The sequence below is a fragment of the Micromys minutus genome (assembly GCF_963924665.1).
Source record: "Micromys minutus genome assembly, chromosome: 8".
Taxonomy (NCBI): Eukaryota; Metazoa; Chordata; class Mammalia; order Rodentia; family Muridae; genus Micromys; species Micromys minutus.
In genome coordinates this window covers 60,673,155-60,687,718 of record NC_137977.1, presented here as the reverse complement: position 1 = coordinate 60,687,718, position 14,564 = coordinate 60,673,155, and the positions used below count along the sequence as shown (strand labels likewise).

Here is a 14,564-nt window from a genome sequence, read left to right as displayed (position 1 = left end):
ATACATAAAACACATGTACGAACATATACATAAAATACACAAGTCTTTGAGAATAGAAATCATTCCTTTATTGAGTAAAGTCCTTGACATCCTAGGAAACCCTCCACAAAGCCACTTACAAAGCTTCCACCAATGCAGTGCCCTGGGACTTGTGCTCTTTCTTGTTACCCAGGAAAGTGTAACTTTTCCTTTTTCTTCTTTACAATTTCCTTTTTCCCTCAAATACTGGCCAAAGCCTGAGCCTGCTTTCCTGAGATCCTTAGGGTTTTTTCACTCTCTCTGAAGCCCTTCCCCTTTTCTCCCTCTATTTGGTTGCTTGCCAAAACCCACTGCTTTATTTAGTCTTACATAAGGGGTGTGTGTGTGTGTGTGTGTGTGTGTGTGTGTGTGTGTGTGTGTGTGTGTGTGTCTGTCCGTGTCCCTTTCCTGGCAATTGCCAGGACAGTTTTCCTGTCCTGGTCTTCTCTGAAATCCTAAAAGTGTCCTTGAGTTTCCTTCCAAGTATACCTGTAAGTTCCTTACTGACAAGACTTGGAATACAAAAGAGATAGCCCCAAATCCCTAACAATAATATTTAAGACTAAAGATAAAATATTAAGACAAAGATTTAAAAGAAGACATGACACTAACAGTCCTGAAGTATTTAAAGTCAGATCCAAGATACAAATCGACTAGAGATATAGCTGAGGTCAGGGTGCTCTCTATCCTGCAGGAGGCCACTGCTCCACTCCTATCAGGTACCACAGGAAGAAAAGAAAGCAACAAAACAGGAAGCAAAACCTGACAGATCAGTAAGAAATCAATATGGGAACAATGTCAGTAATTCTTTAAGTGGACAGGACACACAAACCCTACCCACCTGCAAGTCACAGAAGACAGGTACAGTGATAACAAATTCAAATGTACAAAGAGTATTTAAACACACACAGACACACACACACACACACACACACACACACGCTAGAGCAATAAAAAGTCAATGAACTTTAGAATAACCAAGTGAATCTAAGTGAGAGAAGAAATCACAAAATACATTTTAAATTATTTTAAATGTTAATGATAGCACAATGTAAGAATGCTGGAGAGGTGGGAAGGCAGTACAGTGTAGAACACTTCAAATACGCAATTCTGAACCAGGCTTGGTGCTGCAGGCCTGTAGTGCTAGTGTGCAACTACTACAGATAGCAAAAGGAAGGTATGAAAAAGACGTGCAATGTGAAAATAGAGTGTCCTAAACAACAAGCTCTGTCTGTTGCTGTTTCTGTTTATTTTGCAGGATTGAAAGTTTTATCATCTCTTAACAATGATAGCAACACCCCAAACACATTGACTCTACATTCATTAGTTTGACTGCCTAACTTCAGGACATTTGTAAAACAGCTTAGCTATTGAAAATTATACCAAAAGAAATGGTCTACTCAGTCTAACTAAATTTACACTGCTTATTAATGCAGTTTAGAAGGAATATCGCAGCATGTTAAAGTAAGATGCACTAGACCACAGACCATCTACAATGATGTCCTTGCATTACTACAAAGTCAGATGTGCCAGCATGGTTGCATTTCACCTACTGCAGAGCCACACAAGTTCTTTGTATGGAACAGTTTCTCTAGAGCAAATGATCACATATGGATTATATAGCTTTTTGGCTTCTATACTCACCCTCCAAAAAAAGGAGGGGGTGTAGAAAAATGAAATACAACACATTAAAATCCCAAGGATGCAAACATGGCAACCATATTCATCAGCATAAGTAAATTACTAATTATCAAAATTATCAAAATTCCCTATTAATCACATTTATAGGAAGTACTATAACTAACACATTTAAAGTTTCCCTAGGCCTGCATAATGGTTCAGTAGTAAAAGTACTTGCCACGAAAGCCTAGCAGCCCGAGTCCAATCCCTACACATACAGGTGTCCAGTTATGTAATCCCAGCACTCCTAAGGGGAGATGGAAGGTAGAAACTAAAAAATCTCCTAGAAAGCTCCAGACTAGCAGGTCAGGTAGCTGGAACAGGCAATGTGACAAAGTAGATCCTGCTTCAACCAGGGGAAGGAAAGAACTAACTCCTGAAAGTTGTCAGACATTTACACTGTGGCATCTGTGCTCCCCCACCCCCACCCAGCAAACAAAAACAAAACTTTAAAAGTTTTTTATTCATCTAACACAATAAGCTTACATTTGAAGCTCAATTTAAAATTCAAATCTAACATCATTTATAAGATATACCCTAGAAGGCATATTTTATAAACTAACATTTTGTACTTCATTTCAAATATCCACAAACATGTTTGCATTCATATACTCTTTACATTTATGCATATACATATTATTGGAAAACAAAAAGAAGCACTTAGAACTCAGTTCAAGAACTAACTTGGTTCTAGATCTGCTGGTATACAAATTTGCTATACTAGCACTGCAAGCTAGCAGGAAACGTTTCAGGTTTAAGGCCAGCCTGAGCTACACAGCAAATTCAAAGCAAGCCCGAGATACAAACTGAGGTCTTCTTCCAAAACTCTCAGGGCTAAGGATATAGCCCAGTTATAGCATGTTTACCTAGCACATGTAAGGATCCTGGGTTTAGTTTTCAGTACTATATATAAACAGAAAGGAAAGACAAGGACAGGACAGGAGAAAAGTAGTCATGCCTTTTATTCAGCACTCAGAAAGCAGAGCAGAGGTAAGTGGATCTAAGTTCAAAGTTGGGGAGGAGGAGCCCTTGGGAGAGGGGGTTGGCAAAGAAGCATTAACTTTGGGCAAAAGAAGACCCAATCCTCAGAACCCAATAAATCCTTAAACTAATTTTACCCTTCATGTTATCTGCATGGTATATAACAGTAAACAACCGTTGTTTGACTTACTTGTTTTTTATAACCTTTGTCAAAGGAGAATGTTTCTTCTGCATATCCAGGCGGGTAAGAATATAGGGTACCCCATAGAAAAATTAAAGTAGGTTGAAAACTGAGCAAATTAAGTGGGTTAACCAATTAGAGAATGGCCTCACTTGAGACTCTAGCTTTTGATGAGTGATAAACTCACATAATGGATTTGTAGGGAACAATCTGTAACTAAGAAGTCATCATTATTTCTACTGATAAAAAAAAAATCAATCCTTTTATTTTTAAGTATCTAAAAATTTGCAATTTGGGTAATTCAGGAATCAAAGATGATCATAGTAACAAAAAGCCACCAAACTGAATACTCTACATGCTACCACCCTACACAAATGGTAAGGAAGACAGGGAGGGGAAGAGGAGGGAGAGGTTGCACATATGCAAGACAACCTTGGGAGTTGCTTCCCAGAGCTACATGGTGACTTCGGCTGATAACAAAGAACAACCAGTCCGCTCCATGGTTTTTGGTTTTTTTTTTTTGTTTTGTTTTGTTTTTTTGGCACCAAGACATCTCAGACACTAACTGATCGTGCCATTAGCTTCTGGAGATCCTCCTGCCTCCACCTCCCACTTCCCAATGAGGATATGCTGAGGCAGCACTCTGCTGCTACTGTATTAGGTTTTTATATGGCTTCCAGGGATCTGAACTCAGGCTTGAGCAGCCTAAGCCATCTCCCCAACCAAGTCCACCTTATGTTTATGACAGGGTCTCTCACTGACTTGGAACTCATCTAGTTATTTAGGCTAGCTGACAGCTGAGTCTCAGGGTTTTAGCTTTCTCTGCCCCCTTCCCCCCAAAAGTGCTGGCTCTGAAGTCCTCCTGCTTGCTTATGCCTTCTTCCCAGTACCTTCCATAGACTTTTCATGGTCCTTCTATGGCACCAAGAAAGCAGCTTTAGAATTCTTATCTTAACACATTAGCAAAAGATACAGGTAAACAATGAGTAAAAAACACTGACAAAAACCAAATCTATTGTATTAAAATGTTATTATTATATGCCATTTTATAGCTGAAGAAGCTACAATGTAGGCTGGACACTGCAGTGCATACGTTTAGCCCCAGCATGGGGAGGCACAGGCAGCTGAATCTTTCACTATATTCTTGAGTCTTGGGGAATGAACTCAGGTTACTGAAGGGCCTGGTAGCAAGCCCTTTTACCCACTAAACCACTCAAACATGTTTCAATCTATCTTACACTACTTATTTCTTTTTATGCCAATACCACACTGAAGTATTAAAGCCCATTAACCAATACTACTGAGTGCTTCAACTAACAGTTTCAATATCTAAGGTGTGTCTTGGTTGGCCACTCATAAGGAGCAGACAAGTTTTCTTTCTCTGCAGTTCAGTACTTCAGAGTTGGTTGAGAGCTGGATCTGGTGGATGGTTCTAGGTTTAGCCACATTCTTCCATCATCAGTCTCTGTTTTGGTTGGCTGGAATCAAATGGCACTCTGAGCAAGTCAAATCACTCTCTACCCTTCTTTGAAAAGACCTGTTTCTTTAATTTTCAGCAGGCTGCTGTAAGTCTGCTCTACATATGTGGTCAGCCAATAATCTTCAACATCATTTAAAAATATGTTGAGCTCCCCTATGTAGTCACTCCTTGCAGGGATTCTGGTCTCACTTCTCAGTTCAGTGTTGGTCCAAAGCTCAGACTTGTGCTAACTTCAGGCCCGAAACACAATGTGTTCTGCACTGAAACTTTAGCTACCTGAATAAAAGCAAAATCTACTATACCATTCCCTGTCTTCTTCCACCTGGCAACTGCTATCTAAATGTCTGCTCGTTTCTCTATCACCTCATGCTGCTTCAGCTCCATGCAGCATATTAAGTGTCACAGGATACCCTGGCTATGCTAAATAAAAACTGACTCTTCTTTGCATTTTCCTTTGATTTCTCTTAACAAAGCTTTACAATGTCATATAAAGATCTTCTATCTTTTAAGAAAGCTGTATTCCTAGGTATATTGCTTTACAAATGCAATTATTTTCTTATCATTTTATTTCCAACTGTCTGAGTTGGTATTTAAAATAATACTATTGGCTTCAGACAGACAATGAGTCTGTTAAGGTCAACCTTGCTAATTTCTCATTTGCTTCTTTCCTATGTTAAATCACATCACAATATGGTGATCCACTCCATTTTGTTTTCATTAACTCACTGAACTGATCAGTTCCTCCACTGAAATAACTAAGACACAAGAATAGGTATTTCTGTCTAGTTACTGAAGTTAAGAGAAATTGTGCTCTTCTGTAATTAAATGTATGAATGCCATCTCTTTTCTTCAATGTCCTTAATCAGACAGACTCCAATCTGCTGGACGTCTAAACAGACTGAGTTTTGTTAAGATGCTTTTGACCTTAACCTTCATGTTTCTGTTTTAAGACCAGTGAGTTGCAATGATTACATTTTGAAAACTACACTCTGACAAAAATATATTCATATAGTTTTATGCCAAAATGCCTTTAAAAAAAAAAGAAAGAAAGAAAGCTACACACTAATTCTTCACTGAGTATAGCATAGATCATATATACTCAGACCTGTGTTCCCCTTTTTGATGTTGAAAGACCCAAAAGGGCAGCTGTCCCCAGTGTCTTTCATGTCTAACTTTAAGTGTTGTCACAATGTTATCCAAGATCCTCATGGATGTTCACTGACTTTGAAAACAACAACAGGTCTCCCACAAACATACAACATCCTCGGCCATAGAAATAATCTAATATCAAGTCTAAAAATGGTTTGTGGGATTATTTCCAGCTCTTTAAAAATTAGGAACTTTTTACTTTAAAAAATTATAGGTAATGTTGAAAAGAGTACAAAGATGTTTAATACAACATACAGATGTTCTAATTTAATTTTCACATATAGTGTTTAACAACTCAAAAAAGTATCCCAAGTTGGAAAAAAAACCTAATAAAAATGCATCATTTTTCTCTTTCAAATTAGATGCAGAAAATCTGAAATATACACCAGACATAAGACGGGAACCACAATAAAGAATGAACTTTTGCAAAAAGCCAAAGCATAAATTTTTTTGTAATGCTTTAACTTGGTTATAAAGAAATGCTTCTATGGCCCTGAGAGATGGCACACTGGGGAAAGCAGCATCAGGTCAAGCCAGATGATCTGATTTAAACCCCGAGACCCACACAGGAGAGAGAGAACAAAGTTCTGCGGACTGTCCTCTGACTTCTATATACCTACTCTCCTACAAATACATGTTTTATAATATAATAACAAGTGTTCTAAAATTAGCACATCACCAAATAAAAATCAGCTCTCATTTATATTTCAAGGGTTTTCACAAAGAGATCAAAACGTTTAGGTAGAGCACCTGTTACCTACATCTGCTACTGCAAATGCAATATACACCACCATATACAGGCAATAAGAAAAAGCTTTCTATTTATTTATTTGAGACAGTGTCACACTACATAGCTCTGGCTGACCTGTACTCACTAAGTAGACCAGGTTCCAACTCAAGAGATTCACTTACCTCAGCCTCTGGAGTGTCAGGATTAAAGACATGAACCATCACACATGGCTTGGGAAAACTCTTTTATGTTACTTTTTCAATATATAATATACTAAAAAACAGTTTTAAAAGAAAAAGGCCAAGATGAACCAGTGTCTCCTAACACATTTCAATTCTCATTTCAGGATTTATTGATCAATTTCTCAAGAGTGTCAAAGTGACACTTCCTATAATATGTCTGCAACAAGCACAAAGCAGAGCTTTTGAAAAAGATTAAGCCAGGGCTGAGAGGTGCCTCAGTTGGTGAAGTGCTTGCCATTCAAACATGACAGACTTGTGTTTAGGCCCCAGCACCATACAAACAAGCCAAGCACAACAACAGACAAACTGGAAAGGCAGACATGTCATCCTGCAACTTACTGACTGGCCCAGTCTTGCTGAATCAGTGAGCTCCAATTCAATGAAGTCTGTCTCAAAAATAACGGAAACAGTGGTTCAGGAAGACGTCCACTGTCACTTCTGTCTTTCCTATACCTGAAACCACAAGTGTTCACGCACATGCACACACACTATGGCAATGATGGTAATAAAAGGAAATCCCAATTAAGGATGGTTTATGGTAAAATAGCTTCTAAGAATAAAGTAACATTGGCTAACTTAACAGACTTCTATGATCAAATAGTTTAAGCTGCTAAAATGACAGCTGCCTACAGATGCCTGTGATATCCTTCCAACATGCATTTCCCTTTGTCTCAGCTAACAAGTTAGAACTCCCAGTTCTAAAGGGAGACAACACATGGAACAAGCTGGCCCTGGCTGAGAGCCTCCAACTGCCCAGTACTAATACCCCAACAAGCTCTTGTCAGACTCTATCTCCTAAGGCTCTCATGGGGGTTCTAGTCATGGCCAAATACACACACATGACAAGTATCTTTAGAAATCAAATTTTCTGTCAACATGAACTTTCTTTACTACAATACTGAAAAGAACAGCTCTGGTTGGTCTCTCACTTTTTAGGCTTCTCCAAGAAGTCAGGTACTAATTTACACATCTCTCAAACCTTAGCAAACACCCAACAAATCGAGAAGCCATTCTGAAGACCTTCAACTTGAAGGGAAAGAGACATACAATCATAGATCCTACTCTTTCCAAGCAAGTTCTCATTTTGGGATTCTTCTCCTGAACGCATTTTACACAGTCTACACATGTGCAAGAAGTTTAAGTATAATAATCTTTAAACCATCACAATGGCTTGGTGGGGTGGGTAAATGGAGACTTGTTATCAAGCCTGATGATCTAAGCTTAACACCTAGGTCCCCTTATGGTTAAAGGAAAAAACAAACTCCTTCAAGCTGTCCTGACAGTAGACACAGAAGCTTCTAAGTACTCTACTCCAGACAGGAAGAGAATGAAACACAACTTTTAGAGGATACCTTGAATGCTAATGATCTTCCCAAAATTCAGTTAGCCATACAGGAATGATATGGACAAATTGAAATGGCTCCAGTTAAAACTGGAAACAGATTAAGGATATTAAGAAAACAAGAGGGTTGTCATTACTACTTTAGCTACAATGAGTTTCTCATTGAAGCCAACACAATTATGGTACAAGAAGAATCACGTTTTTTGCCCCAGATGTTAAAAATTAGTATTATAGGGACTATTTAATCTGGGAATAATTCACTAAGTTTTATAAATGAACAAAGGTCCTAAGGCAGGTATGTTTTCTCTGATGAATGATTAAAAAACAAAAATCCTGTGTGGGCTGGGACAATGCTCAGTGGGCAATAGCACTTGTTGCAAAAAACATGAGGGCCTGAGTTGGAATCCCCAGAACTCACACAAAATCCCGATACAATACAAGCATCTAATTCCAGAGCTCTAAGGAGGGATGGAAGGCAAAGACAGGACAATCCTAAATAAACACTTGAGGATCCAACTAGCCTGGCATACATAATGGAAAAAATGAGAAGTCTTGTCTTATACATAGTGGAAGGCAAGGGTGCCACTTAAGACTGTCCTCTAACCTCCACACAAATGCTGTGGCATGTGGCTGGCACCTACACACACATATGCACCCCCACACACAAAGTTCTATGCCTGATTGTATTATATTTACAAAAGGACTCTGAATGTGTTATAACAGAAGACCCCCCCCCCCCTTGCAAAACCTAAAAACCATAAAAGCAGGCATCTGGAAACCATCGAGAGTCTCAAACATGCTCTTCAAAGTACTTTACAGGATCCTTAACCACAACCCAAGCACTTTCACAATTTATAAACAGAACATATAAAAACTGTAATTGCATGCTAAGGCTGATAAAAGGCATTGTTACTTACAACCTCAAAGTTCTACTTTTGAATTTTTAGTTTCATTGATCTCATTGGTTTTACAAATAAACTACATATTTGAATTAAGTTAAATTATATGTAACACAATGCTGCCTACCAAAACAATGGGTAATACAATTTAATCCTTATTCTCTTGAAAAGCCTAAGAGTGAAGACATGGAATATGTGTGAATGTTTCAAATAAATTATATTCATGGCCAGTGCTGTGTATCTTACAACTCTCACACTATTTCCAACTGGACTGTGGAAGTCCTCACATCGCACACCATCTTCCCAAGCAAGGAAACAATAAAATAGTAGCCACACCCACTTCACAGGATCCACTTCTCAGTACTGAGTAAGCTAACTCAAAGCCAGGCAATCTAAGCAAACGTGAAGCTCCCCAATCAATGCTTCACGAAGAACCACACTTGCCCATCACCATGCATAAATGGGAACTTGTCAAGTGTTTTAAGAAAAGTAAAAGAACACCATACCATAGTTTAGGTTCCAAATGACTTCTCTGTGACTATTCCCTTTTGCCTAGACAAGTAAAAGGCATATAAATAGAAAGCCAGAAAAGAAAATTGACAAGCTAAACCAAGTTCCTTTTGATTTTCTGATGTTTAAAAGCTTAAAAGATGCAAAACTAAAACCAACCAGACCAAAAAAAAAAAAAAAAAAAAAAAAAAAAAAAGCCTACCAAGTATCAACCAATGACCACACTAAGTTTCTATCCTGAAGAAACAGAAGCCTAATAAGCAATTAAGACTTCACTGGAGAGGGAAACTGGGTGAGAAGGAGGGTGTGAGGCTTCTTCCCCAACAGTATATTCCAGGCTAACTTTCAACCACGTACATACACTGTTTCCATGGTTCTAAGTAACACTCTTCTGCTTTCCTAAAAAAAAAAAAAAAAAAAAAAACTTGTCTTTTAAATTTTTAAATTAGATTTTGTTTTCTTTTTCTTGAAACAGGGTCTTGCTGTGCATATAGCCCAGACTTTTGTAGCATTCATGAGCCTCTAAGAACTGAGACTACAGGCTACCAGGTCCATTTCAATTCCCCTTTTAACAGAAAAACTGACCTAAAAGAACAGCAAAAAGTGGTGCTAACTTCAGCAGTACCTAAACTACAAACTGTGATGATAGAGGAGAAAAAGTGAACAAGAAACATACACACACATATGTATGTGTCTGTGTAAATAGAGATTTGTTTACTTTTATATGAGTACACTTTAGCCCTCCAAACATACACCAGAAGAGGGCATGGGATCCTGTTACAGATGGTTGTGAGTCACCATGTGGTTGCTGGGAATTGATCTCAGGACCTCTGGAAGAGCAGTCAGTGCTCTGAACTGCCGAGCCATCTCTCCAGCCAAAACAAGAGGTATATTAAAGAGATAAGAATTAAATTGCCCTAAGTGCTATTTAAACATTTAACTGTATTAACTCTAAGAGTAAATCACACTTTTACATATAACAAGATTATAGGGCTTTTTTTCTTCCCATCCATAAATAACCACCAGTAAAAATGTGATATACCTGTCTTTTAAAAGTTTCATAATCATTTAAACCTAACATTTTAAATACACTCTTCATCAAACTATGAATATACTATTTTCTCCAGTATAAATAGTGAGTCTAATAGAAAGTTTTCAAGATTCATCAAGATGATGCCTAAGTCCTTCTTAAACCTAAGAAGGTGTTGGGTAAGAAGACTTTCAGCCAGCCACAGGGCACCCTTTAGTGTATGATAAACTTCACCTTGTCCTGCAGCAATTATCTGGGTTTTGTTTAAATAAACCAATGAACTGTAGCTAGCCTCTATAACTCTGCATCTGTTCACAAATGAGGTCAATAGAGCTGTCTGTTTTGCCATCCTTGTACAACTCATAAAACAAGTTGGGTCATTTTCTTTTATCAGAATTCAAGAAACTGAAGATCTCAAACTTTTCTTGCCTATGATAAAAGCAATATAAGAACATGAGAAATCTTTCCCTGTTCCCTTAGGATGAAAGACTAAAAATCAATGACATGATCAAAGCTCTTCCAACCTCAGCTTAGAAAAGTAAATTCTGCATTCCTATACATGTATGCGTAATGGCTCTGGCCACTATGATACTAGAATGTTAGGTCTCACAGTAACTTGGTTTTGGTTGTTTTTTTTTCCCTGAGTCAATTCCCATTCTGATTTTATGACTAAGGTTTTTCCCCCTTTCCCAGATCTTAAAAATGCAGATACAAGTATTCCCTGCAACTATGTTGTCTGGCCTATACTTCAAGTCCAGCTCATCTACTCGTGTAGACGTAGAGGAGCTGCTCTGAGCCATCTGTGCTACTGTACATCATGGCGCAAATAGGCAACTAGTGCTGTTAATGGTCTAGTTTCCAAACCTCTGAGGCAGCTTGAGATGGGGAGCGAAGGATAGAAAGCCAGGACTGTCCTAGGCAATTTTAATCCTAACCTAGTATTAGTGGGGTAAAGGGCACAAAGGGGAAAGTGCTTCAACAAAACAAGCGTTTTAGCTAAACACTTGCTACATTTTAAGTCAGCATGTTTCCCACCAATGGACCTTGTAGTTTTTAGCTTGTAAAAATCTTAAGGAATTTACTTTATCAATCAATACCTTACTTGTAGTTTTAAGTGAATGTGATTAAATCCATTTCATAACCCATTTTAGGTAACTTTAAATTCTTTTTCAATTCTCACCTCTCATCTTCATATGTACACTAAATAAAGATTTATGGTTTAAAAATATTTAATAGTTAAGAAATGACTAATAATTGACTTAATTTTTCTACTTCTACTGAAAAGATTTTAAAATATGCAACATTAAACTACAATGTAAGAAACTACAGTGCTGCTGCTGCTGCTTCTGATCAACAGCATCCACACAAACAAATCTACATCTTAAAACAGCACACTACGGTCACGTTTGCATGGCAAACAGCACACTACGGTCACGGCATGGCAAACTAGGCAGGAATGACCAGGAAGCTTCTTTGCTGCTGGTTAGCTTTCACAGTACTGGAAGATGCTATTGTGGGTTGCTAGGGAAGGCATTAGCAGTTTTGGCCAATTATACATCCTGTGAACCACAATAATGACAGACAGGGCAAGACATGCACAGGTGGGTGCAATAGTGGCATGAATGTGACTAGACAACCAAGAGTTTTCTGGCCTGTTCCACAAAGAAACACATACCTGCTACTGTGACTCTGGCCAAGACCTATGGCTGAGAAGTTCATAGACTCTAGGGGTGAACTAACTCACTGTTCTACTAAATAGACATAATATCAAACCACCCTCAACATTTCCACAGCACCCCTGACACTCTCAACCCTCACCAGAGACTTGTGTGCACTTGACATTGATTAACTTACAACCAACTAATCAATGTGTAAAGTTCCACCATGAAAGAAGATCGGTACCACACCATCCCCAAAGCTCAGGGACTGCTGTGGAAGAGGGAGTAGAAAGATCCTAAGATCCAGGGATTGGGAAGAACTAGATTAAAAATGTCTTCTAAACATGACAGGGTTTCTATACTCATGAATTCCCACATCTTAAATATCCACACAAGACCTAAACAAGAGCAAGGCAGCTAACATTCTAGTAGGGTGAGGAGGGGCTCACAGGTCCCCATCCTACTGAGCAGCTATTGACAGATAATGGCTTCTGGAAGAGAGAGAATCCATTTTTTTTTAAGGTATGGTCCCTTGTGAATCAAGCATGCTTAAGTGGATGGCCCAAAGCCATGTGTATATGAACAGTACAAATGGATTCAGTGGGGTTTTTGTTTTTGTTTTTTGTTTTTTTTAAGAGCCCAAAGTTGGAAGCCAGTGAGAAGGGTCTGGAAAAATTTGGGGAAAAATGGAAAGTGAAACAGTCAAAATAATTGCATAAAATTTATACTCAAAGAATACAAATATATTTTTTTTTAAAGTATAGTAAATCAAGTAAGATTCTAAACTTCAAGTACATGTTGATAGTAAAACCAAGGTAATATTTAATTGGGTAAGAGAGTACATTTCAAGCAGAAAACAAAGGAAGGGAAGCCATTACTATGTAAGGCACCACATGGATCACTTGTAACCTGCTACTTCACCAGTCCCACTCTGGCCCACCTCACTCTGACAGCAGGGGACTTGGATCCTACTCCCATTCCAGACAACCTCATGACCTACCTCCTCACTCACACAGCAAGCTTCAGGTACAGTAAGAGACTATCTCAAAAACTACTATGGAGAAGTAATCAGAAAGAAGGACATCTGCTTACAGGGAATGAACAATCTTTCTCCAATCTTACCATCTCCATCCCACAGTGGTTTCTTCTGACTAATTTCTACTCAACACCAAATTTCTAGTCTCTAGTAATTTCTTCACCGAAGAGACTCCCAATAGGGTTCCCATGGCTTCCCTAGGCATGGTTCTTTCCTAATAAATACTATACCTGGAAAATTATCTATGTCTTCCCCCTTAGTAACATGCAATTCCAGTGATTATCAGCCAAGCAGTAGGCACTTAAATATTTATAAACAGAACTACAACCAAACACACAATAAAAAACCAACAAGTAAAGCTTGACTCAATTAGCCAATCTGCCCGAGTCCTATGATCTCCACTTCCAAACACAGGTCAAATGCAGCCACTGAGTACCAGTCCATCAGTCCAAACTTGCTCATCTTGCACTAGACCATGACAGCATTACAACTGATTTTCACATTTCTATTCACCTAAATACACTCACTCACACGCACACAGCACTACCACTTCCTCCTCAGCACTTGTCTCTGCCTAAGATATCTTGTTAAGATAATCTTTTAAAAATGCAGTTAAAAAAAAAAAACAATCCTTATTTGATCCTTTGTTATTTAGTCATTCTAACGTCTCCCGCTCCCTAAATGCTAAGTGAACTGTCTCCCTTTTTTATTCTCCCTCCATGTGAGTCCATCCGTGCAGGAAGGCGCTTACTACCTTGGAATCTTGACACTGGCCCTTGCCTCCAGATAGAAGAACTCTGTCTCAGTGAGTTGCTGCTCCCTGAGATCAGCGCAAACCTTATCAAGCCAAAGCAGCTTCTTTAACCTTTACCCTGGCCTGCTCTCTATCCCACTGCTGCACTTTTGAGTTCATTACTATTTCAAACTGTTTGCTTCTTTAATGAATGGGTAAATCTCCCTCAGGAGCATTCTATCTGCTTATCTCTACATCCCCATTTGTCTAGGAAACAATACAGCACACACACACCATTTCATCAACATATGTAAAAAACAAACCGAGATGGTAGGTAACTTACTCAAGATATTCATGAAACAAAGAAAAACACACGGCTAATTAGTCTATCAAACAAGGCAAACCAACTACTACATCTGCCAAGAACAGAGTCTGGAACCCATTATCTACAGGCATCAGGTCCTACAGAACTTCTCAAAGTTCAGTGGAAGCAAGCAGAGCCAGCCCTACCTAAGGAAATTGTCTTCTGGACGGTCACATGCAGTTATGATGTACAAAGAAAACACTGGAATATACAAAGAGAAACAATCTGTCACCATCCTCCTAACCGCTGTTCTCACCTATAGAATGATTACAATTATACGCAAACTTCCAGCCTCGAGATGACTTCCAACTGCAATGCAGGCTGAGGCTCTGCCTTGCCTACTGTCCCTTCTCCTGTTGTCTCACTGAGAGTCAGCAGCCTCCTAACTATTCACTGACTGACCAAACTACTAGCCAGCACTTGTCAGCCACAGTTTTGAGTATTTGTTTAACTTTCATTCAGTGAACATTTATTTATTCGGTTTTCAGTCACAGAGATGAAAATTGCATGTAACTTTAAGTAACAGAGATA

At 38.6% G+C, this 14,564-nt stretch overlaps 1 protein-coding gene across 2 annotated transcripts in view; it reads right to left on the bottom strand.

Annotated features, from left to right (window-relative positions):
* SMAD2 (SMAD family member 2) overlaps positions 1-14,564 on the bottom strand; it is a 57,753-nt gene that overhangs the window by 22,910 nt on the left and 20,279 nt on the right. The gene's annotated exons all lie outside the window — the stretch shown is intronic.